The sequence below is a fragment of the Cricetulus griseus genome (assembly GCF_003668045.3).
Source record: "Cricetulus griseus strain 17A/GY chromosome 1 unlocalized genomic scaffold, alternate assembly CriGri-PICRH-1.0 chr1_0, whole genome shotgun sequence".
In the NCBI taxonomy this organism is placed as follows: Eukaryota; Metazoa; Chordata; class Mammalia; order Rodentia; family Cricetidae; genus Cricetulus; species Cricetulus griseus.
Genome location: NW_023276806.1, coordinates 132067900 through 132095390, shown reverse-complemented (window position 1 = coordinate 132095390; position 27491 = coordinate 132067900). Strand labels below are relative to the sequence as shown.

General features: G+C 38.4%; 1 protein-coding gene across 3 annotated transcripts in view; it reads right to left on the bottom strand.

The window, feature by feature from the left end:
* Window positions 1–27491, bottom strand: part of Slc16a7 (solute carrier family 16 member 7) — a 153165-nt gene that overhangs the window by 86046 nt on the left and 39628 nt on the right. The window contains exon 1 of one of the 3 annotated variants that reach the window (XM_035451556.1): window positions 19722–19821. The exons of the other annotated variants lie outside the window; for them this stretch is intronic. The gene's annotated coding sequence lies outside the window, so the exon portion shown is untranslated. Of the gene's footprint in view, window positions 1–19721; window positions 19822–27491 lie in introns of those variants that run through there. 3 annotated transcript variants of the gene reach the window in all.

The following is a 27491-nucleotide window of genomic DNA, read 5'->3' as shown; positions in this document are numbered from 1 at the left end:
GAGCATTAGTGGTAAACTACAGCCTGGTGGCAATACATAGGTTAATAGAAATGCATTAATTTCTAATAGAGATAGCCAGTAATATGTCTGAACCATTGGCCAAAGAACTGTAATTAATATATTAGCCTCTGAGTGATTATTTCATAAGCAGCCCTGGGGACCCAGCAGGCAGGAGAGAAACCAGTCCAATGACAGAGGAAAAAATTCCAACTACATGCACATAGCTTCATATTTATAAAAGCTATCCAATATTCTATTGGGTGTGTAAGAAATAAGCTTTGTGATTTTCCATTATCTTTGTCAATTTCATCTTGGATTTTATGAGGGAGGTTTTCAATCTGTCTATTACTTTTTAGGATATATTAAAGAGAAAAAATTAATTAAATATCAATGCAAATTATTTTATTGCTAGCAAAAACTAAATATGCTAGGCACTAGAAGGGAAAGAAATTACATTGACTAGTGTTATGGTTTAGACCTTGAGTTCCCCAGTGCTTCATATATGGAAAGCTTAGTTGCCAGGTCAAGAGGCTAAGGGGAAGGTAATGGGGCTATAGGAGGTATAGAACATTATTACTCAGAATATCTGAAGAATTACCGGAATCCAGCCATCCTCTGTCTCTCTCTGTCTCTGTCTCTGTCTCTGTCTCTCTCTCTCTCTCTCTCTCTCTCTCTCTCTCTCTCTCTCTCTCTCTCTCTTCCATCTATTCCCATCCCCTCCTGACTATCCCTTCCCTTTTTATGCTTCCTTGAAACAATGGAGCTTTCTCCACAATGCTTTCTGCCCTAATTTTCTGTCTCAACTGAAGCCAAAATCATGATACCAAGAAACCATGAAATGAAACCTCAAGAGAAATCTCTCCTACTCTAGTTTATGTCAGTGACCTCACCTACAGTATGTATGGTCTATAGGTGATACACTGCATCAATGCCATAGTACTGAACTGTGCTCAGTAGGGTGAAGTTCTCAGATCCAGTATTTATTCCGTATATACTGATGACATGTGTTATAGTGAGCTTTTGAACTAGACTCAAGTAATAACTAACTCTACTTGCCAATTACTGTCAGAAAGAACAGCTCGATATTCATTTTGCCAGTAAAAACTCATCAGTTTTGGCAAATGTCCTTCTAGGCTCACAAGCAAAATACTAAAAATTCTGTCCAACACAATGGCTTCATTGTATGTGGGAATGTTAACCAGCGAAGTCATCTGGACGGGTCTCTTATACGGGTCTACATCCTGAATCTTCTAAGGGCCTTGTAAGTTTTATGACAAAGATGATAAAGAAGAGGAAGTTTTGCTTGCACAATATCTCAAGTCTGATCTAGTCTTTTATGTTTTAAGATATAGAGCTCCATGGCTTCACTAAAGCTCTGGTTCAAATAACTCAACCAATCCCCAAACTAGCTGAATTCAAATTCTTGGTCTGTTGCAAAGCACGCAAGCAGAATCATCTTTATAGAAATGTGATACAGCCATCCATACAGGAAAAATACAAATAGGGTTCTTTGACTTTTATATAAGGATATCATTTTGTCAAACCATATAATTAGAATTCAAATCAGCTAACTACAATAGAAACACAGAAAACTGTGGTGCCAACCACTGCAGATTTATTCTATCTAGTTTAGTCAAAATCAGCCACCAGATCTCAAAAGTCTATAAATTTACATTTGGCGGCAACTCCTCTGCTGTAAGCAAAATAAAAGCTGAACAGAGAAAACCAAATTAAGTACTAATGGACATTTCTACTGCCCAGACACAGAATGTAAGCAGTGTTGTGAAACCATGAGCTGCTGGAGCCTGGAAGCTGTCAGTGACACTCATGTCCAAACAGCAGAAGAGAGTTAAATGCTCCCTGCAAGATGGAATATTAGAAAGACTGCTGATAATACTAGCCTGGTACCCACTTGGCATTGCTTTCCATGCCCTCAAGTTCTCCTGAAGGAAGAAAATAAGTCTATAGTCACAAACACACAAGTCAATTTAAAAAAACAAAAACAAACAAACCAAACAACCACTACAGTCAAGAAGACATGAGCAGGGCTGCACATGGAAAACAGAATGGCATCTAGATTTCCACTATTACAAACTAGTAGATGACCTTGTACATGTGACCTCTCCCTTTAGATTAAAAAAAAAAAAAAGAGCCTATGACTCAACACTCGAATACTCTACAACCACTCATGTCCCTGCAGCTGTGTCCATTTGTATTGAAGAACAGTTTGTGGCCAATGTACACAGTATGGAAGAACAGAAACACTTCACATGGGTTTTGACAAAGGAATTGAGAGGGTCCACATACCCATAGGGTGGAATACACAGGACTTAAATGGATGAGCCTCAGTGTTTTAGGAGTCAGTAGCAGAATACAACCAAATCTATACAGAGTTACTCTCTCACCCACTTAGAATAGTTACTATGTCACCATTAAAATTAGTGAGTAACAGGAGTGAAGGAGACTCAACTGACAATGTTAAACAAAACAAGCCCTCTACATGGGAGAACAGGATGGAGGAAGGGCCTCCAAAAAGTAAAGGCACACACACACACACACACACACACACACACACACACACACACACACACACACACACTCCATCCTGCTTGACAGTGTGTACCTAAGTGGAATGAAGTCAGCATTGACAGAGACATACCTGCATGCCAGTGTTTACTGCAATAATATTTACAGTATTGTTTACTCAGGCCACAGAGAACAAGGAAATCCTTCCTTTTACATTAAGCTGAGTGAAATAACCAAGGAAAACGCACATTCATAGCAACCCACTTGCCTTTGCAAGCTAAAAATGTGAATCTGATAGTAGAATCATGGCTACCAGGAATTAGATAAGGTGTGCAGGTGGAGGGATGAGAATATGGCATGGAGAAATGCACTGAAATTCACTAAATGTGCATGCTTATTATTTAACAAAAATAAAAGCAACACGTAATTCAAGCTGGACGGGTAGCTCAGTCAGTAAAGCACCTGCCTTGTATGTTTGAAGACCTAAATTTAGTTCCCCAAATGCACCAGGCATAGACATCTTTTTAGTTGTTGGCTAGAGGAGTCCAAGGGACTCCGGAAATATTACAAGTGATCCCTATTGTACTTGGCTATTCCCCAAAGTTGTAAGATAAATCCTTAACACTGAAGGCAGAGAGCCTCTGGGCTGGGACTGACCTGACAGCTTTCTCCCTGGGGACTAGCTTTTGTGGCACCAGAAGACACCACACAAGATTCCACAAGATGAATAAGGAATAGTCCTGTGCAGATGTGACACACAGGAACCACAAATAAGACATGGCACAATAACCTTGAGTGTGTAGTAGTAGCATACCTACCTTGGTAGTAACTAACAGCTCTCTAATTAGACTTAAGACCTCCTCAACAAGAGGGAATTTATGCCTGGCCCTGAAAACCTAGCCAACTACCTGGGGTTAGATTTTAGAAGAGAACCTACAATGGCCATGTTAATAACCAGCAGTAAGCGCCAACTATATTAGGAATGTTTGCCCTTATACCCACAGAGTAGTCTTCATCACTCATCAGGGAGACTCCTCTTTGGAACAGAAGGAGACCATTACCAAAAACTGCAACCAATCTAAATGGAGAGTTGTGGAGAGCAGTTCCAACTGATATTTCAAAACACAACTCCTGTACCTGAGGCTAGGGATGACGGGAGATCCCCATATAGGAGTCAGAATCGTTTACTGTGATGAGTGTGTCTCCTAGTAATGTCAGAAGTGGCACAGAGCACAGATAGTCTCACCAACATGACTTCCTAAACATAAACTGAACAAAGAAGACACCAATAGTGATGATAATATGTACAAATATGTCAAACCAAGACAAAGAACCACAGGCAGCTAAAGAATGCTGTGAGTGGGAGATTTCAACTTCCCTAGGGAAGAGTGAAGCAACTGGTTATCCAATACCAAATGTTCAGTCCTGAAAACTTACATACAAGTAACCTTATATAGAATGAGTGGGTTTTATGTTATTTATATTTAGTAACACACACACACACACACACACACACACACACACACACACACACAAGTATGCAACAACAATTAACAAAAAAAAAAATAAAGAAGCCATGAACTTGTGAAAGACAGCAAGCAGGGATATATGAGGATATTTAAAGGAAGAGAAAATGAGGAAATTATATCATATTGTAACCTCAAAAGCTTAAAAGACATCAGATGTATTATCCAAAATTCTCAGAGAACAAAATAAATGAGAACAAAATAAAACATTCAAGGAAATGTGTAAATTTAAAATTCAAAGCAGACAGAAAAGAATATAAGATGCTATAAAGGACCTTCTTGTCTGCATTGCACACATGGGTGAGAGATGTTTGGAATTCTCCCAACATCAGAAATACTGCCAGCCTGACCTGAATGCAACAGAAACAAAAGGACAAACAAACAAAAACCTAAGAGAAGAACTCTGGGGGTAGAACTATGGCTGTGCTTCCACAGGACCGGGCCTTCTTGTTTTGAGAGAGAAGAACCACACCAGGAATAAGGGGCTAGACCCTAGTCCAAGGGTAGAAGAAACAGGGCTGAGGGTACATGGGGCTGAATTCATGACTGTACAAGACTGAGACCCTGGGCTGAGGCCCACATTGCCTATGGTGGGCTCAGAAAGACAGTGTGTCAGGCCTGCACTTAACCGTTGGAATTTGCTCTACTAGGCTGTGTTGTTTGGTGACACTAGTGAAATCTTTCTTTCTTTCCACTCTTCCTTTGGAATGAAAAGTCTCTCTTTTCTCTCTCCCTATCTTATCCTTGAACAAATGACACTGGTTTCCAAGGTATCAGAGGTCTACATGGGACAGAAGAATTATATTCTGGAACATGGGTTCTACTCTGTCTCTCCATTTACTTTGATAGGATGTGGACTATGAGTAGACATTACAAGGGCTGTTATTTGAGATGCTGGGATCTGGTGGGGGTAGGATCAAGGTCAGGGAATACCCTGGTTATATTACATTCCTGAAAAGCAGTCTTAACTTCTACTCATTTACAATGTGTCATTATTTGGAAGCAACGTATGCTAGTCAACTTTCTATTTCAAAAATAACCTAATAATCAACTTACAATGATGGGACACAGATTTTGCCTAACAGCTTTGGTTAATATAGACCAAGTCCTCGGGCTTGTGACAGCATATCATGTATAGCAGAACAAAACGACTCACTTCAGACTGGGGAGGTAAAGTCAGGAAGAGGATGTATGGGTCTTCTTTCTGAATCACTATCTCCTTTATGGCCTGTCTACCATAGCCAAACTTATCTCACTACCCCCAACTCCGAAAGCTTCCAGCACCTCTCAAAGAGCCAAGCAAGAAACAAGCTTCTAACACATGGGACTCTGAGGGATATTCTTGTTACAAACTCTAACACGAGGCTGCTGCAGATGTGCCTGCTTCAAACAAGTGGGCCAGTCTCCAAGCCGACATGGAGGGGGTCCATGAAATATTAACATTATGATGGTATCCATGGAATATGGGGTGCCGTCATATGAAGACTGTGGTTTATACTGGAATTACAGTGTCACAAATCAAGCAAAGCCTGGGTCAGGCAAGAACTGGAGGAGACAAGGAAATGCAGTCCAGCCTACGCCTTATTTCACACTTCCAGCCTCCAAAATGGAATGGGAATAATTTTCAGTTGGTCTAAGCCACCCACCTGGTGTAGCTTTGTTAGGGCAGACCCAGGAATGTTAGGAAGGATGCAGCACATGCCAAGTCCATGGCTCTGTGAAGTGGCGTGTTTGGCACACTGTACCACGTCAGACAAGCATGACTACTGCTACAGCCCCCACACTGAGAGCTCATACAATGGGGGTTCTCACAGGTCATGTGATTCACCCATGGTCTAAAAAGCCAGTGGATGTTAAGCCAAGTTTTCCACCTCCTGAATACTTCCTGGCATAGATTCGCCATTAACTTTTTTTTTTAATTTTAAAGAGAATCTGAAATCTTATTTGTCTCAGCGTTATTTAAAGTCTATGAGAACCTTGACAAACTTCAGCAGTGCGTAATTCAGTTTATCCATGTCTAATAATGGGATAAAGAAACAGAGATACACTTTTTGATGGTAACTTGATTTGTAAACTTCTGATGGGAAACTGGGCAGCAAATGTCAAAAGGGACAGTGCATCAGAGTGGACATTAGCTGCTATGTGCTGACTGAAGAGCACCCTAGAGCTATAACAGGAAATGTGAATATATCAACACACACACACACACACACACACACACACACACAACCTAACTTCAGGCTGGAGAGACATCACAGTGGGTAAGAATGCCTGATCTGTAAGCATGAAGACCTAACATGGAATCCCCAGCATTTGTGTTTAAAACCAGATATGGCCTGTAACCTTTGTCTTAGAAGGTGGAGACTGGAGGATTCCATGAGGATTCTGGCCACCTAGCCTAGTCAAAATGGGAAACTTCTGGTTCAGCGAGACAGAACACTGATACAGGTGGCAATCAAGGGAGAAAACACTCTAAAAACCTGCCTTTGCCTCTACACACATGAACATGAATGTGTACCTGAGCACTTACAAGCATGCTACAAACATTTCACACCACACATGAATGTGTGGGCATACACACACACACACACACACACATACACACACACACACACACACAGAAAGAGAGAGAGAGAGAGAGAGAGAGAGAGAGAGAGAGAGAGACTGATACACACATACACACAAAGATACTGACACATAGACACATACACATGTAGACACACACAGAGACACTGACACACACACACACATATTGACACACACATTGATGCACACACATTGATACACACAGACACCAACAAACACACACAGTCTTAGTTGTTAGAATCTAAAATATTTCATAGTATCTTGGCAAAAAAAATCATTCTATCTTCAGATTATATACGGATCACACTTCAAACTTTCTGTGAATATTGACATATTACTGTATACTTTGATTCCAATACTATCTTAAATTTCCTTAAATAAGGAAACTTCAGCCACCTGAAAACTTACAAACCACAAACTTCTCAACATTGCTTTTGTGTGCATCAAAGTGACTGCTGGTATTCTTATCTTTAACTTTGAGGGACTCCTTTTGTATGGAGAACTTAAATAAGCCTAAGCAAATATACAGGATCTAGTTATACAAGTCAAACTGATGAACAAATTCACAATGCCAAAGGTGAACTGGAAACTAGCACCAGTCCCCTGCACTGTATTTGTGAGTGCTTTGCCAGCTCTGCTCCAAAATGGAAACTGGTTAGGGAATAACCTATGACTTCCCTTTCAAAACCAGCATGTGAGTAGACTAATAAACCATCAACTCTTCTTTTCACCGAGGAATAGAGACCTTGTTCTAATTCCAGCATTGTCCCTGATGCCTTTACGTCCCCTCTCTGGACCCTGCTCCTCCTGTATAAAATGAATGTTCATCTGTGTTACTACTGACTCTAAATTTCAATTGCAAAATCATCAATCATTGTCTGACATTTAATTTCACCTGAGGAAAAATATAAATGGAACTACATATGTAACACCACAGAAATATCTAGCTGCTGATGCTATTCAAAGCTCATATGGTTTTCTTCTAAACCCCAACCTACACAAGTTTTCTTGGCCTTGAATATTTGTTGAATAAAGACACCAGTGGGCAGACAACTTCAGAGAGAAACAAAAACTCTCTATATATTTGTCTAGCATGTACTCCTATGATTGAACAATGTGCCCTTAATAGAGAACAGTTAATCCAGAATCGCTAACTCTGAAGGTACACAGAGCATGTTCTGTCATCTGCAGGAGCTAGCGTTTTAGTGTACAAGGTCTTTAGTTACAACAATACTTGCAGAAGTACCACATAAAATATAACTGTAGGATCACCCCCTCTCTTCCACCATACCAACCAAACATTTGGGAGCCAACTTACCTCACAGGCATACAAAAAGTAACAGTTTGTTTTACTACTTTTTAGCCAGCACACATACTTATAAGCTGTAACTACTTATATAAGAAGAAAAGGGCACCTTATTGTTAGATAACATAAGGTACAAATAACATTTTAGCAAGTGAAGAATCACTCTTATTTTCAAAAATTCAGTAGCAATGATTTAAAACCTTTCCTCCAAACCAAAACTTGGCAGGCTACATAATGTGAGGTATTCTTTTAAATAATTACAGTTAATTCACCTTTCAGCCAGGAGGGCTAAGAACCACAATAATAACTTGTATAGAACATTTAAAAATTCCCTTTGCTACTCCAAGCACACAATCTCTCATTAACCTCAACTCCATCCACTTCAGAAATCAAACACTTTTCCACAAGGCAACATTTATAAGCTTTAACTTGTCCTTCAAAAAACTTAAAACATGAAACTGAATAAAAAGAATGAAAAAGAACCATGCCTATCATCTACCAGAGTCAAAACCAGCACAGTTTGTAGAAATTTAAAGTTACCTGGAGAGAGAAAGAAAAGCTGCATTAGCCGCTTGTTGGGGACTCAGAGCTGAGAACACAAGCGATTGATCATTAACTTTTAGCCAGAAGCAAACTTGCACACAGCTCTCCAGAGGCAGTCTGTGCTTTGCCGTCCCTCTCTCCTCTCAAATAGGGGAAAGGTGGCTCCCTCTCTCTTCCTGAAGAACTTGCTATGACATGCACAACTAGTTCATACTTCAATGTAAGGTAGAGTGAGCTTAAATTATATCCAGGGTCAAGGAAAGTAACCTGTCTGGCACTTTGAATTGCTACATTTAATCTTCTGACTCTCCTGTGCTGTTGAAGTAGACACATTTTCAAGGGGACTTTTTTTTTCCATCATGAAATTTGATACCATGTCTGGAAGACACTGCAAAAACCCTGTAGGATATGCATTGCTGTCTATGAATCTTCACTAAACCTGTTACTGGAGAAGGCAGCGTTATGAACACTACTGAAGAGGTCAAGGTCACAGAGCTTCATTTTGTTGCCTGAAGTGGACTTTAGGTACCTTCCCTAGGTTGCTCTCCACCTTTGTCTTATATTGAGACATGGCCTCTCTGTGACCCCGAAGTCATGGATTTAGCCAGACTTAGGTGGCCACTGAGCCTCAGCCATTGAGCCTCAGCCACTGTCCTGGCTCCACCTCCTCCGTGCTGTGGTGACAGAAGTATGCTGTCACTCTTGCTTTTTTACATGGGTGCTGGGGACAGATGTTGCAGGTTCTTCACAGACAGACAGCTGTCTCTGCAGTGCTGAGCTATTTTGCCAAATAACTGTCATGCATCACCTCATCCTCTAAACAATGCAAGACAGGCACTGTAAACATTTAAGTATGGGAATACTGAGGTGCCAGGTTCCAGTTACTTAGGTCAGGTTCTAAAGCTTGGGGATATTGGGGTTTGGTTTCTTTCTTTAGTTTTTAATGGATCTAAGGTCCACAATTCCTCAGAACTAAACAGCAGAGTAGTGTTTCCACAGTCAGTTGGTAGGGGCTTAAGTGCTAATGGTGAACTTGACAAATCCTGGAATCTCCTGGGAGATGGGAGCCTGGGCAAGCCTGTGTGATTGTCTTGATTACATTATTAAAGGAGAAAGGCCAATCATAACATGGGCTGGGATCCATCATCACTAGGAAGACAATCCTTAGTGCAGGAAGGGAATGGAGCACCAAAACGCATGCATTCCTTGTTCTCCACCTCTTACTGGGACAGTTATTGTGTAAACTGTTCCCTCAAGCCCCTTTTACAAATATAAACCAACACTGAGGTCTTCATGTGGTGACAAATTGTGGATTTTCCCAGGATTTAGTAAACATCTGACAATCCAGAGATGACATTTTGACAGAACCCTCTTCAAATGCATCTTTGTACCAACAGTGCTCAGCACTTAGCAGCTAGTGTTAAAGGACAGATTACAACAACTTAGCTTAATGGGCTGGACAGCTTTGTTTCGATTTTAAAATCAAGCAGCATTTCCTGACACCAAATAGAGTGAGCATTCTTATAGGCTTAGTTCAACAGGTTGGTCTTTAAGACAGAGAAAGGGAAAGCAGACCACCTACACCCCCTAGACCCCTGCCCCCACCCCAAAATGAATAGCCATTTCAAATATTTTCCTTGTAAAGTGGGGCCTTTGAGACAGCAGGACTGAAAACAACTGATTGGTTAACATTTGGCTTCTTTTGCATGAAGATTAAGGTGAGAGGGAAAGTTACTGTCTCATTGTTTGAAACTGGGCTGCTTGGGAAATGCATTTGATTATCTCTATAATCTTGGTTTCTCATGGCAGATATGCACCTCATTTCCACACTTGACAGTGATACATACTGGATTATCATCAAAATCCAACAACACTTAATATTATGGATGACTCCACTTTGACTTTTCAACTTGGTCTAGCTGGGACCAAGATTAGAACAGAGTATGATGCCTCTTGTATAATATTTAACACTACTCAGGGTTCAGAACATTTACTGGGGGATAGAATTATTATGCAATACAGATGACTAAGCAACTAAAACTAACTCCATTTTCCCAGATTACCTCAGTTTCTTTAAAATTAAAATTGTTAAAGGATAAATGTCTCTGAAGTTCTTTTATCTATTGAAAGGATGGCAATAAGACTCAATCTTATACACAGAAAAAAGCACTATTGTTAGTAAAGAAGCACTATACCACCAGTGTTCACCTTATTAAGCTTTTATATGTATAATATTTTAGTTCGGTATTACAATATATTCTAAGTAAAGAAACAAAAAAATATGCTTATGTTTGATATGTAAAAATTTGGGGGTAGGATAGGGGGAAATTATACTCTAATCCCCAAAATTAAAAAAGTAATTTTGGCCGGGTGTTGGTGGTACAATCCTTTAATCCCAGCACTAGGGAGGCAGAGGCAGGTGGATCTCTGTGAGTTTAAGGCCAGCCTGGTCTCCAGAGCAAGTGCCAGGAAAGGCTCCAAAGCTACACAGAGAAACCCTGTCTCAAAAAACAAAAAACAAACAAAAAAGTAATTCTGTAATCAATAAATAATTTCACAAAACTTGTATGATTGTCAAGAGTATGGATAATATATTTTGCACTCTTAACATCTCTTGTTTACTGCTAATAAAATATTAAATCCTTAAAAATTCTATGTGCCGATTAAAATTACATTTTAATTTTACAGAACATGTTAAGTTTACAGAACATGTCAGGAAAGGTTACAAAGCTTAGACTATATATTACAGACTTGCTTTGCAAATATATAATGTATTTTTCTTCCCACAAGGAATTACTTCTATTAAACTGTCTTAACATTTTAATATCCATATATATCAATTCTATCAAAAATTAAATTTGTCCAGAAATCAAGTTAAGGGTTAACTTTTGCTGTAATTGAAAAATTAGCAATTGTAGCTGGCTTGATTCACCACACAATGTGGACATTGAACCCAGGGCCTTGCACATGCTACAACTGTTGTGCCACTGAGCCACCCAAGCTGTCCCTTTTTTATTTCATTTTTTTAACTAACAAGAAATCATACAATATGCAAAGCACAGAGAAATCTCATACTCATAGTTGTACAACAAATTCTGTGTGCTATGAGATAAACACAGTCATATTGGCTATCTATATCGCTGAGAAAGACAAATGCAAAGGAGTACTGTTCCTGCTCACTGAGCCCTAGGGAGACTAGGGCAGGAGGTGACTAGCCTTTGCTAAGGTTACATGTTCTCAAGAGTAAATCTAGAGCTCTGATCACGAAAAGGTTTATTCCAATACACCCCCAAGTTTTTAACATGCTTCAATCAATTAGGGACAAGAGAAAGAGGAAATAGTCTTAGAAAATGTTGATGAATAGCACGTGTGGTCTTAGAGCAGGTTATTCATCCCATGCTTGAATCATAACAATAAGTCCTTGGCAATAGATTTGTTTGTATTCTTATTCCCAAGTTCCACGCAGACATTGCATATTTCCCTTGTGGGGTTTTGATGTTGTGCATGTTATGAGTAAATGCTAAAAACTGGAATAATGAGCCAAACCCATGCTTTTCACCTGATTAAAAAGCCTAATGATTTATAAGGAACAGAACAGCAAGCAAACAAAAATAAAACAAATGACTCCCAACATGATCTGAAATTCTATTTGCTTTTCTCATTGGTAATACTTATTTTCTGTTTTCTTTCCTGAAAAAGTACCATAGCCTTCATATTCATTGAGCAAAATTGGCTGTGATTCTATATTTTGAATTCTAGAACACAATAGAACTCAAAATTATCAGAGAGCAGAGGTAAAAAATCCTGGTTCATTTCCTGAGTTAATTATCCCTTGGAGTCATAATATAAAAGGCATCTTGTTTGTAACTTTGATATCAAGGACAAGAAGAGAGCTATCAGTCAAATTTGCATTATGGAATTATCCCTTAAAGGTTTCAACATATCAAAGGAAAATAAATAAAACAGGGCTGGCAAAGATGTTAAACTATATATATGTATGTATGTATGTATGTATGTATGTATGTATGTACATATATATGTATATGAGTGTATATGTGTGTATGTATGTATGTATGTATGTATGTATTATCTTTCATGACAGTTAGGAGAGCATAAGCATTAAATGGCGATTTAGGTAGAGGAAACATTTAGGTACATTCCTTCTTTGGTTATTGTCTGGTCAACAGAACACTGTAGAATATGAAGCTAACAGATGAGCATGTTCAGAAACAATGCTTCTTAAACTATTTTTCCATCTCAGAATGTGTGATTTCATATACCTCAGTGGAATTGCCACCCTAAACATGGAACAGACCCACATGTCTGTCACATGTTCCAACACTGCCACAGACTCAGCACAAAGTCCATACTGGCAAGAATGTCTCCTCATCCTTATGAGACCAAAGTTTCCAACCATGCAGACTCATCTCTCTTTCCATCATTTCATGGGTTCCTTGTAACTTCAATAATTGTAGTAGCCTCCGATTTTTACCCATACATCTGTCTAATTACAGACCACACACATCTGCCTACCTGCTCAACCCCCATAGGAATTTTAGGAACTATTTTTAAAAAAATAAAATAAAGTATGATCATAGTGTGCATTCCATCTATTACAACAGGCTATAACACCCTGGTACATGTTTGGATGTTCTTAGGCTTTTTAATGACATTTGTAAATTGAGGATCCATTATCTATACTGTTTTTAAAACTTCTGAGGCATTCTTCCTTAACAAGGTATCCACAAGTTAAAGGCAACTTTAGACAGACTGTCTCAGACACATTATCTCACTAGAACAAGACGCTTCAATGTCTCTACCATAATGAATTAATTACTTAATGCCTCAGTCGCTCTAGAATGTTTTGGCAAAAGCCTCTTGCTACTGCTATTTTAAAGCAAATTATAAGCCCTTCACCTGGAGACATCAGAGAATAACAATAAAGAAATGTAGGGCCAGTGAGATGAGTCCATGAATGAAAGCGTTCTTCATAAAAGTCCGATGACCTCAGTTTGATTCCCAGAACCCAGGGCCAACATAGACATAGAAGTAGAGAAAAACTCCAGAGAGTTGTTATCTGACTTCCTCAAGTGTTGTGTCACATGCAAATCTGTACTCACAGACATACATCACATACCCACACACATGCATGCACACATGCACAATAGAGGCAAAATATACACATATGACAGGTGACCAATGTGTCACTAAACCTTAATCAGAGAAGCTCCTTTTTGCAGTAGGTGGTAATTAACATGGAAAACTGCAACTGGACAGAGTACAGAGAGCAAGAGAGTTTACAAGGATCAACCCTAAATGAGGCAGCTACATCACACCTTTCCTCTCAAGGCCCAGGGATCTACACAGAACATGTAACAGAAAAGCTTTGAGAGCTGGATAGTGGATAACCTCAAGGAAACAGCACTGTGCAGGTGAAACAGGGCTGGTATGAGCTCAGAAAGACTGTGAGAGATGTGCAGGACCTTCACAAGTTCAAGTCAGATGAAAGTCACAGCACAGAGGAGGAAGGAAACACAAAAACTACGTCTATTTGAGAGGCTGTAACTGATAGTTGCTGGGATTGGAGAAATCAGTTTTCTTCAATGGAGTGACACCGGGTATATCCACCCATGTTTAGCAGGAGTCAGCCAACAGAAATGGGACTCCAAGGTAGTGTTTTGTTTTTCCTTTTTAAAGAGAGTTGGGGCTGGAGAGATGGCTCAGCAGATTAAAAACACTGCTGCTCTCCCAGAGGACCTGGGTTCAATTCCCAGCATCCACATGGCAGCTCACAACTGTCTAATTTCAGTGCCAGGGAAACTGATACCTTCACACCAACACACATAAGATAAATTTAAATATATTATTAAAAATAAATAAAGGAGAGAAAGGATATGCAATAGGGGTAAGGAGACAGGGAAATTGGAGGATGTAGGGGAAGAGAAAGTATAAGATCAAACTATATTGTATGAAATTATCACAATAAAAATATGTTTAAAAAGGAATTTTCAGCTACTAAAAGGATGAAAAATAATGTAAAGTCATACAGGAAACACAGTTAACAGGAGTTTTAATCATGTCTGAAGCTTGATAGCAAACACACAAATAAATAATAATAATAACATAACTAAAAGTAAACTTTTGAAAATAAAGAACATCACAAATTCTTTTTTTGTTGTTGTTTTGTTTTTGTTTTTGTTTTTTGTTTTTCGAGATAGGGTTTCTCTGTGGCTTTGGAGGCTGTCCTGGAAGTAGACCAGCCTGGTCTCGAACTCACAGAGATCTGCCTGCTTCCTGAGTGCTGGGATTAAAGGCGTGTGCCACCAACGCTCGGCTGAACATTACAAATTCATGCACAAAGACAGTTAACGTGAATTGTACCACCCCGAGGCTTGCTAAGGCTTCGATGTTTACCTTTATGTCTGCTATTTCTCTGCATAGACAGGATATTCTTGCTGACCCCTTATCAGCAGAGGACGATGGGCTCCTTTGCCTTTGAGGGGCCATGTCACCAGCTCTGGAGTCCTCACTGGGTCTCTTTGCCCTGGGGTCTCACCTGTTTCCCTAGTCTAACATAACTCATTGCTTGCAGTCCTTCACTGTGCTATAGGACTGGGGTTCTAGGTTTTTGATTTTGTTATATGTACTGGCTTTTGCTTTCAGTGTGGACTTATAGCCTTTTTCTGGCCTTGAACAAACTATATAATCAGAGTCTCAGGCTTACCACTTACCTGGTGGCATTACATAGCTTCTTATGCAAACACATCTGCTAAAACAACCCTGCAGTCCCTTCTACATTTAGATGATGATTTTTTTTTCAGGAAAAGGGGAAAAACAAAACCAGGGTTGGTAAGGTCACCCCATGTTCTTTTTCAGGTGCTTTAAGACATGAGAGCTGGATTTTGAAGAAAGCACCCTGTGATGCCTTTTTCTAGGGCAGATTCTTCCTCTGAGAAGGGAGAGCTGAGGTTGGAGATAAATTCAAATTAAAATCTGCACCCGATTATATATTCAAGCTGTATTCTCTAGTGCAACATCAGATTTAAGAATTGAGTAGATGCCTCTCTAAGAAGGTAGCTGAATCTGCTTTTTCCCTTTGTGCTTAATTAATTAGTTTAACCAACATTTAGTGGGTGGCTAGCATACAAAATCCATTATGGTAGGACTAGGAGGAATTTCAAGGTTAGTAAGGCTAGTGCTCCTTTCTCTCACATGTACTCTTCCTGTGAGGAATATACATGCATACAGAGATACCCAGCCAAATTATTACAGCTATAATATAGGCATAGTCTTATTAGAGGCAGCAATGTTCTGCAGAGTCTTGTAGGACTTAACTCAGTACCACATACATTCACATGGGCTACAATGTGAGATAAAAATCTCATTAAACGATAAACTACAGGCATCTTCTGGATCACAAAGCTGTTAAGCAACACAGGTTCTGATTCTCTGGATGATATGGAGCACTCAAACTGCTGCCCCTACTTTCTAGGCCCTTTGGTATAAGAAGGTATTCTGTATACTGCCAATAGAGAAATGTAAACATGAAGCCAGCCACAGTCTCTCTGATCTACAATGGTGTCCTGTACGGAACATATACTAATGCAATGATGGTTAAAAAAAAAAAAAAAGCCTGTGGGAGCAATCAACCAATATCTGATTTGACTGAAGGCTCATTTCATGAGATAGAATCCTTGCATGACACTGCTTGAGTGACCAAGAACCTGAGACTTGATAGACCAGGGATCCAGGGTAAAATCAACTGTTACTGTTCTAAAAAGAAAAAAATAGCAATAAAATGACTTCTAATGATATTCTGTTGTACAAGTAAATTAGGGCCTTGAATAAAAAATTAGAAAAAAGATAGATATTACCTATGTAGTAAATGGGAACTAACACAGAAATGCACAGCTGGACATTGTACAGGGACTGAGAGACTTTGAAGCACCCAGTCCTAAATGGGATGTCGTCATCAAAGTCACCTTCTCAAGGCACAGGGATCTATGCAAAAGGAGGATTTTAAGAGTCAGAGGTGATGGAAGACTCCAAGGAAACAGTCTCTTCCAGACACAACAGGACTGATGCACATAGAACTCACAAAGAGTATTGCAGTCCACACAAGGCATGTACAGGTTCAAGGTAGACAGACTCACAGCACTAAGAGGAGAAGAAGACATGGACTCCTACATCTAACCAAGAAGCTATGTGCAACTGACTCTTGCTGGCAGAGGAAAAAGTCAGTTTTGTGCAGTGGAGTCTCACTGAGAATATTAACCCATACCTCAGGGAAGGCCCCATGCCCAAAAGTAGCTTCGCAAAACAAAACAAACTCAACAGTATTTTTTGTAGACTTTTTGCCTCCTTTTGATTTGCTGGAGTGTTGTTGTTGTTTTATGGAGTTTTTGCTTGTTTATTTTGATCTCTCATCTCTCATGCCCCCCTCTCTGTGTGTGTGTGTGTGTGTGTGTGTGTTTCTTTCTGTTGCTTTAAAGACAAAGAACATAAAGTTGGGTAAGTAGGAAAGTGAGAAGAGTCCAGGAGGAAGGGAGGAATTAGGGGAAGAAGAAAATGACAAAAATATACTGCATAAAAAGAATCACAATAAAAAAAAACACTTAAAAATGCTTAAAAAAAAAGCATTTATGGGGCCAATTGAGCCTGAGAGTAAAAGCCCCATTTGGTCCTTAGCCCTGATGCCAGCCCATAGGATCAGTACTATAAGTCTAAGAATGAGGACACAGTGAGTGTGTGTGGTGGAAGAGTGTGCATTTCTAATAAAGATGCGGTAGCTGGCTGTGCTCACCTTTCTTGAAAGGAATTCCAGAAAGAGAGCCAGAGATAAAGAAGCCATAGTAAGGAATGGAATATGCCTGACACTTCCTGTTAACTCATTGCAGAAGCTTTTTTTTTTTTAGTTCAGATAGCTCCTCTCTTATTGATGGTTCTGTTAACTTCTGAATTTAAGTTAAAGCATGAGTAAGAAAGAACAATGAGGCAGGCCACACCAGCCAGAACCAATTGGTGTCTAGACCAGCTATCATCAGAGAGGCTTCACCCAGCCAGCTGATGGGAGCAGATGCAGAGACCCATGGCCAAACATTAGTAGAGGTCAGAGAAAGAAAGAGAGAGGTCCAGGACACCACTAAAACAAAACAAAACAAAACAAAAAACAGAACCAACTAATCTGGGCTCATAGGGAGCAGGGGAAGTCTCCAACTCTACTACCTGTTTTTGGGACCCCTATTCCTCCTACTGGATTGCCTCATCCAGCCTTAACAGATGGGGAGGAACCTAGTATCACTGCAACTTGATACACTTTGGCTGGTTGTTATCCACGGGAGACCTGCCTGTATCAGAAGAGAAACAGTGGCTGATGAGTGAATGGGGGCAATAGAGGGAAGGTGTGGGGGGAGGAATTGGGAACAGGGTAGGGAAGGGAAACTTTGGCTGGGATATGAAAACAAACAAACAAACAAGAATAATGACTTGTATAGACTTCAAATTCATCTCTGAGGCCACCAAAGACCTGTACATGTCCATATCATCAGTGCTTTGGGGAAAGCCCCTCACAGTTCTGTGACACTCAGCTATATTCAGGTAAATAAGATATGGATTAGTAAACATGGGAAAGGTGGAATTGTAACATGGCAACCAAATGACTTGCCTGAACAGTACCACCAATTCACCAGCAAAACAGGTCGAGGTGGTGTCCTCGACCTCTCTCTATTTGCTCTCTCTCAGCTCTATTTGAGAGCAACATAGAAATCTCATTTAGCCACAAGCTCAGTGCCATTGTCTGTTTCCTAATCACATACCCAACAGACTTGTAAATATAATATCTAAGCACCCAATTTAAATGGGCAGCTTCCCTCGTGTTTCAGATGTCTGTGTAAAGAATGTTCTGTTTCGATTTGTCTTCCATACAGAAAGTGGGGTGCAGAGGGATTAAAAGACAGGCACAGACAGGCTGCTCTGTAGAGAATGCACAATTAAAAACAGCTTGGCACACACAGCACAGTGCCAATGTCCTGCGTGTGGGTAGCTGGAAGGAGTAAACAGATTTTACCACATTGCCAACTCTGCTATGTGTGTCTATGCTACTTCAAGGATCATGGGGTTTTAGCCCTCAACCTGGAAAGCCTTGGAAAGATACTACTTCTCCGTTAACATTTAGGATGCATGCATTTTGTGCAGGCTGACTAAATTAAAAGATGTATCTTACAGTATAGATCCTGTGACCAAGTCCTAGTAGACATATCAAATAGAGATTCTTACCTAAAAAGCCACCACCATTGCCAGATGAAGAACATCTCAACCCATCCACCTAGCAAATGTCTCTCACAGTACATCGTGGAGAGGAACAACCTGAGTAGGTTTCCCTCACTTTCAAAACATTTCTTATCTAGGCCTCTTAATATAGGGTGTTCCACACTTGCTGGTGCCAAGATATCTGCATGCTTGAGCAGTGATATCAACACAAACTTGAAGACTAACTATAAAAAGGCTATGGTAGGAAGGTAAGTGATTCCCATGAAATGAAGCACTGTAGAGTCTGCTAATTGTGCTTAATTACTATTTAGTTAAGTAATATTTGTGATAATGTAAACAAGGGAGAAAATGATTTAAAGGCATGGCATCTAAAAAACTAGCATATATCACATTGTGCTGTTGACAGTATTTAATTCCATTTAAATGTGAATAGTCCAATGTCAGCCACTCCTAAATTTTGGACACTCCTATGTCTAATCTGCTTTAAAAGGAGAATAAATTTATGGAACATATTAGTTAAGGAGTAAATACAAAAATCACAAGAGTAGTTAAGTTTCTTGGGCTTCTAAGATCTGCTAACTTGCTCCAGGTACTTCAAATAAATTAAAATGACTTTCACATCAGCCAATATGAAGAAACTTTATAATGTTCTCATTTTGTAGATGAAAGATACTGTATTTGAGCAGATTTTAACCAGGAAGCACCAGAGCTAAGAGTTGAAACCAGACAACAGAGGCTACAGTCTGCTCTCTTAAGAGTGGGGATGACGAAACATGCCAGGGAGGTAATTCCAACAGGAGCCACACAACCTATGACAAACTTGCTCAACAATCATAATCTGCTATGGGACAAAAACTGAAGATGAAATTCAAGATCTGTTTATGTTAAAATGTCCCAGTTCAACAAATGTCATGAGCCAGGGAAAGCAGAGGGACTAAAATACCATTGCCCATCAAGGAACTCACAAGGTAGCTCCAGGGGCACACTGGTCTGAATTCTTGGTGCCTGGATATCCTTGTCACTGTCTCCAAGGAAGCATTACATCCTAAGATTGACTCCTAGAAGTACCAAAAAGAGAGTAACATTTAAATTACAGCATATGTTAAGAGGAAAGAGTCTAATTCTATGTCTGAACTAGTTCTAGTATGCTGTTTCTCTTGCCTCGGCTGTCACTGGTACTGGCTTTCTCTACAGCCCTGCACTTTGATTTAAATTCCTCACTAAGCATGGACAGATCATTTAGCTCAATGAGCTCCTATCACCAACATAAAGCCTATGGTCTAACTGCAATGTCTCTCCACTTAACATCTTTTCTCTCCAAACTCAAATTTACAAAATGAAGGTTTTTTTTTGTAAAACATCATAGATTCATTTAAATTGACCATCTTTGAAATTTTACGGTAATTTTTATTTTTCCTGAGTAATGATTTTCCCTGCACCCTTAATATGATAATGTATATAAGAAGGTGTGTTTGCAAACTAAAAACTTGAAATTTCTATAAAAATACAAGAAACCACTGATATTAACTAAAAGACCCAAAGAGACATTTCAATAAGACATTGAAAGTAGAATAATGTTCCAGAAACACCACAGGATATAATTAAAATCTGACCATTTACACTCCTTGAGTCTATGGAATTTTTAACAAAATTTTCCTTTTTTTGTCCAATTTACTTTACTTGAAAAGGGAAAAAGAAAGTCAGATACAATAGTACCTACCCCCAAATCATAACCATTAATCAAATTAACATATTGAAAAAATCTATTACAGTAACTAGCAATGAAATAACAATAAAATAATAGTTATCACTATTAAATTTGTTACTTAAACAGGAAAAATTACCATTTAACAAAAATGAATAAATACAAAATCACTGCTAATTCTGTTTGAAAAATAAGACTTACATATGTAAAATGATAGGTTTTTCTTATTAATAAATCAATATAATGAACTTTTAGGTGTGACTGAGAAGAATCAGATGTCTATAGCTGGACAGTGCAGTGAGAGGTTCCTGAAATTCTTTCCTATGAGCAAAGACAGAGAATGGAAATACATGAACTTTCCAGTTAGAACTCTTAAGTTTCCTGCTTTGGCAAATGAGCACTGCTTGATCTCATGGTTACACGACCAGGGGATTCAACAGGCAATCTGTTTGTTATGCAAAATTCCAAGATCATAATAACCAAACTACTTACACACAATCGTCTTAATATATATTTTTTAAAAAGTCTTTCAAAAACTGTCAATTTTATATGCAAAATCCTCCTTATGAGAATAACTAAACTCATTTGAATTTAAAATGACCATTAAAATAATTCACCAAGTTACTCATATTATCATGCTATGATGAGTAAGATTTACATTTTTGACCAAAGCATATTAAAGGCCATAATAGCTACTACAGTTAACTTCCTGTTTTCAGTGATAGCTATTGACACACACAATGCTGAATTTATTTCATTTGTAGATATGATGGTTTATAGGAATTTTGAATTTATTTTACTTAGAAATGTTTTATTGGTATTATCTGTCACAATCCACCTGTTTCTACATATTTATGTTACTTGCACCGTGATCTTAAAAGCAACACCCACCATGTTTTGATTCTCAACTGAGATACAATATTATTACTACTTAGAGAATATAATAATACTTAGAATGAGATAAGGAAGTAGTTTTCTGATTTTCTCCTTTTTCTTCAACTATAAACTTATTTTAAAATTGAAAAATAAGGAATTTCCTGATTTTCACTCATAACTTCAGATTCTTAGTTCTTTAATTTATATTATTTTGTCATATAAAATTAGACCAATAAAAGCCTTTTTATTTGCATTAAGATGTGTCCTTCATTTTATTTTTCTTAAAGAAAAAGAAATTGACCTGAACTTCATGTGTTTATGAGTTGACATATCAAAATATTGAGTCTAGTTTGGCATTTATATCATGTCTATCAGATACATTTCCTTGAAAAAGAGGTAGCTAAATAAAAATAAAACATCTTTCATCTTTTTTTCTTTGGTTTGGTTTGACCTTACAAGTAACTTTCACCTTGCATAAGGCTTGGTGTATCTAACCTTCTGAAATCCCTTGCCTAAAATATAATTTAATGAGATTTTCATGTATTTAAAAATAAGTTGTTTCATAATTCCATGAATATAAAAGCAATAATTGAAGCACTTTAAAAAGACCCCACAAAGTAAGAGTAAAATTCTATGATCTACAGCTACTCAAAAATCAACACACATACAAAGGGAATGGAAAGCATTGAGAAAAAATGTTAAAGTATGAATAGGTCTGGAAAGTTAAGGTCATGTATAATCCCTTGAGATTTTTTTCTTTTCTTTCTTTTTTTCTTTTTTTCTTTTTTGGACGGAGCCAGTTGGAACTAGCTTAGAACTTACATATCCCAAGCTTGCCTCCAACTGGTGGAAATACTCCTGCCTCAGGCTTCCAAGCATTGGGATTATAGACACATATCACATTCAATAACATTTTTCATTCCATAATTTTGGAGACCATGATTAGGTGGTTTAAATGGCTGTGCATTTTAGAGACCTGATATTCCCACTCTAGTGTTTTAATACTCCTTTGCATTTTGTAATGCATATGTATCTAGTCTTTCTTGTGATTGATATAAAAATTTTCAGTTATGATCAAAATGTGTTAGCTGGAACATATGATCTTTTCTAGCTAATGGAAAAAACAATTTTTTAAAAATGCAAAAGTGACCTACACTTGATAAAGTTGTTTATTTAAAGATCAGTACAATCAGGTATGTACAATTACATACCTAGTACAATACAAAGTATGATGCCATTATACACCTTTCATGTGTACACATGGTTTATTATTATCTGCAACATGATAAAAACAGAAAGCTTCAGCTGTTGCATGCAATTTGTATTGATGTCATTAACAATTCAAAACCACCTGAAAGTAAAGGACTGCTTCAGAAACCAGAGTAAATGTAGCAGAAATATTTAATGCTATTGAGATTCACATTCAGATATTCAGGAGAAATGAAAGATAAATCTATTCTCTTAGAAAAAAGTTTCTCCCTTTAGTTCAGAAGCATTTTCTAGTTGTGACCATGGTTTTGAATACTTGGTGGTCATTAGGGCTTAGCAAAAGTTTCCTTGAATAAAATATTAATACCTGGAGCATAATCCCATGCATTATTACAGTAGTTAGGGTTAATAACAAAGACAAAACAACAGAGAAGCTAGCCACTACCTTCTTTCAAATCTCCTCTTTCTTTCCACATGAGCCCCCAAAACATGTTTGTTTTGGAAGCAACTGGTGAACGGTACAGGAGAATTTAAAGTTGGTGACTAATGACACAGGCAAAAACATAAGAGTCACATCAGCTGACCAGCAGCTGACTAACTCGAGGTGGAAGAATGCAAGGACATTATTCAAGGGCAAAGAATAACATTCCTTTAGTAGCTAAATGGCTGGTGTGAGACAGCCTGTCCTACTCTAACCCCAGCAGAAACCCTCCTGTGTTAAGATTATCCAGTCACCAAAGGTGACCTTTGAAAGTCAGGAAGCAGATTACAAAAGCCTGTACATTCAACGACAGAGCCTTTTCTGTGGCAACAATGTGAAGCCAGGCTCATGGCCAACTCCAGAGAGTCCTGTTGTATTCCTTAGTAAATATTATCACCTAACATCTGTAAACAAGTCTAAAACAACAGAAATATGAGACAACTAGAAGCTAAAGGAACAACACCCACTGCCTTAGAATAAAAATAACAAGAGAAAACATTAGTTTAAATTTTTTTAACCTCAAGGCTTTAGCAAAAATACTGAATGGATGAAACTTACTCACATATCTTTGGACTAGGGATGTAAGTGTTCTATCTTCCTATTCAAGTCAAAGATGAAAAAAGTCTACAGGTACTGAAAACAAATGAAACTTATTTCCTTTTGTACTAAAAATGAACCAGTAAGAGCCACAAGGCCAAAATACATTGCAAACACTCATCTATATCAGCTTGTCTAGTCAAAGTTTCACCATGTAGAGTTAGGGTGAGACTAAGCTAGAGGTGTAGACAGCAGTGAAGGGTTGGAGTTGGGGATGCAGTAGTAATAACCAGACAGCGTTAAAGACAGAAGCCTAAAGCATATCCACCTTCCATTCTCTGAAGGCAACTGTACACAAGATCCTTTACAAATACTGTTTTCACACATGATTAGGATGGACAAGCATGATGAAGAGCTGTGGAGAGGAGACCTCAGAGATCCCCAGTTAGGGAGTGTTGAGCTGAGCCTGAGCCAAAGCTGCTCCATTCTGAAGTCCCCTGCTGGATTCATTAATAGTGCACATATACCATGGGCAGATCTCAGCTCAGGCTTGAGTATAGGGGCCAGGGGAAAACAGGTGTTGCTGAAACTGATCATTGACATTGCCCAGAGGACTTTCAGTTGGCATTGCCTGGTTGTTTCATTGTTCCTATTCAATTGCTGTCCTTGCGAAAAAAGGTTTTTGGCAGGGGAAGAAATGTTTTAAAACAAAGGTTACTGCAAGTTGAACTCACAGTGAAATTCAATTTTAAGAAATTTCAACTCTTCAAATTCCAGGATATGGAATTGAAGAAGATGGGTTAGAACTACAGAGATAGATTTTCTTTACTCAATATAAAGAAATACCTAAAAGTTAAGTTGGCTACTCCAGTCTTCCCAACCATTCTTCTAAGGCTAACATCCCCATTTCAGAGACAGGAAAGACTAGGTACAATGAATTTTAGTTTGTGATGGTGTAGAACTTTAAGGACATGAGTTATTAGCTAATCTTGAGCTTTTTCATCCTGTCCACAAAGCCAACCAGTTAAAAAAATACCATTCATAGACAAACATCAAATGTATTCATCACAAACGCAAGAATGGACTATATGATATATAAAACAGTCATGCTAAAATTCAGCTATTGCTGCCATGCATCCACTTAAAAAGCAACCTTCATTTTTATACATTGTTGAACAAGTGAATCTATTCACCAAACTCAAAAATGCTAAAATGGTATTGGTTTAACGTGTAACAATAGAAATGAATTGGTTGAGAATGAAGATACTTAAAAATGAGCAAAAAATGTGATATGTAAATTCTAAATGTTAAAAATGTAACAATCCTTTCAAAAATGAAACATTAAAATATTTTAAATATGCACTTACATCATTAGAATTTGTTAGTCAAATATTAACCAAACACACAATACCAGATTATAAATCCAGTTAATTTCACCCAGTTGCTCTCCTGAACTCAACAGCAAGGAACACAAGCCTAGCACCCTAAGAAATGCCATGCCGACTTCCTTCAAAGAAAAGTGCGTAAATCAGAGCACAGCAGTATTTTCCAGAAACAAGAAAATGCACAGTTAAAAATCTACAAACATTCCTATGATGTCTCTCTGCTTATTGCTCTCACTACCCAAATAAACTGCTTCCTCTAATTATTAACTCTACCTTCTCTGCATATTATCCACCCAGTGTGCATTTCCCTATTTGGATCACTCTCTCTATTTAGTCACACAATTTTGGGTGCCTTTCTCAGCATTTTTCACCCCTGCACACATCAGTTAAAAGAAAAAAATTAAAACAACCCTTTTCAACCATGACTTTGTATTACCACCACATTATTTCCTCTTTCAAACACTGATTCAGAATTTTTTTCTCCTTATATTTAGGTCTGGAGTAGTCTGTACAAATCCTCTGTGCAATCCTTCTCTGGCCACTGTATTTTTATCTTTTCACATTCATGAAAAGAAATCCATCTTAATTGAGGTTCATTTCAAAGCCACATCACCCTAAATACCAAGACTCATCTATCTTCTTTTAGATCATTTCTTCAAGATCCATTTTTCATCATCCCAAAATACTATCATAATTAATGATGGTAATCAATACTCATAGACTGCAATCAATAACTTCATCATAAAATTCATGACCTGTACGCGACTCTTATTTCTAATGTAATCTGCTTCAAACTTGAACTTCATGGCCACTGTGACTATCTCTGTTAACAGCATTGATAATGTTATTTCCAAATTATAGATTCTTGTCTTTTATACAGTCTTTGTTGTCCTTCTAGAATCTCCCTGATATTGGGTGGATTCTTGCCACATCTTTCAAACTAAGTCACCTCCCAGCCTCTTGACTTCTCCTCTCCACACATTCAGGGCTTCAACAGAAAGTTCAGCATAATTCTAATTTTGTCATCAACCAATTGAACACATGGTCCTTTTGCTCCACTTAAATAGGGATAGTGGGTAGGTGATAACTGCCAGTAACCCCTGGCCTTACAACACCCAAGGTCTAAGTGTTAGATTGGTAGATTCACAGGCTCACAGCTCTAATCTATGAGTTAGGAGCCTTTGGTGCTAGAATTTAAAAGCCATAGACTAATGGCTCCTGATATTTATGTTGGAAGCTTACAGTCTGGGATTGAACCTTGAGCAGTTCCAGCATGTGATAACCATTGTACTTCTAGGTTTGTAGCAGCAGTAAGGAGCTGCAGCAGGAAGCAGCAACCAAATTCAGGCAGTGTCTGCTTGTGCTAGAGCTTTCAAATAGACCTTGGATGCTGACAGTCCCTCAGAGCCCTCAACTCTTCACTTCGAGGGTTAAGCTCCCTATGGGCACTGTTCCAACTCTTGGAGTCAAGATGTCTGAGAGCCTTGGTTTTTAAAGTCTTGACAGCTTCCTGGAACTCTTTCCATAACCAGTTTGTAGCTTCTTGTAGCTGGGCATGGCCTTCTGGGTTTCTAATATCTCTGTTCTATGTTGTTTCTGCCCTGGTCACTCTCTCAACGTCTTCAGCGGTCTTCTGATGCTGCCTCTCTTCACCATGGCTCCCATTCTAAAGCCACTTGCACTGTCTGTCTTTGTTCCCAACCCACCCCGTTCTAGTAATCATAAAGAGCAGTAGTAGGAAATAAAAGACCACCTGAGACAACATTTCCTTTGCTGGAGCCAAATGTTCTAATATCAATGAAATAATCTCATCTTCCAGCTCTTTTCAAGTTGTTTCACAACTTGGAGTCTTTCCCGCATTAATGTGTGAGTTCCTATTAAGGAATTATGTGGCTTTTCAGTTAAGCAAGCAAGCTCCTCCTTATTCCTCAAAACCACTTTTAAAGTGTCTGTCCTATGAGAGCGGCACACCAGAAAGACTTTTAAAAAGAGATTCAGGACACTTACTCAGAGGATACATTTTCAGAGAAGACAGTAGGAGGGAAGCCTCACACTGAAGGTACACACAGTGCAGCTATGAATGTGGCCAAACTCAACGTCCTGAACTGGCTTAAAACATTGTGAAATTTTACTTAATTTTTATCTTTTTCAGCTCAACTGCAAAGTTCTTCAGCACAAACTTCTCAAATGGTAATGTTGCTAATGGTAAAGGGCAGAGCATGTTCTACAGTCTCTATTGATGGCTTCAATTCTTGCTTTATTTTTCTTTCACAAACATTTGTGCATTATAAAAGCATATTAAACATTCCCTGATGGCTCAGAAACATGGTCTTACTGCTTTAGAGATTTTCCAGTATTACAAATGTATATACTATTGTTGGGAAATTGTCATGTCCTGTTGTCTATGAAGAGATTTTTAGAAGAAGGAAGGTTAAGGGGAGAAGTCAGGCTATATTTATTGAGGGGAAAGTAAAAATTTCACAAATAGGTTCACTGATCTTTCTACAGTCAATTCCTTAAAGGCTATTTATTTATGATATTA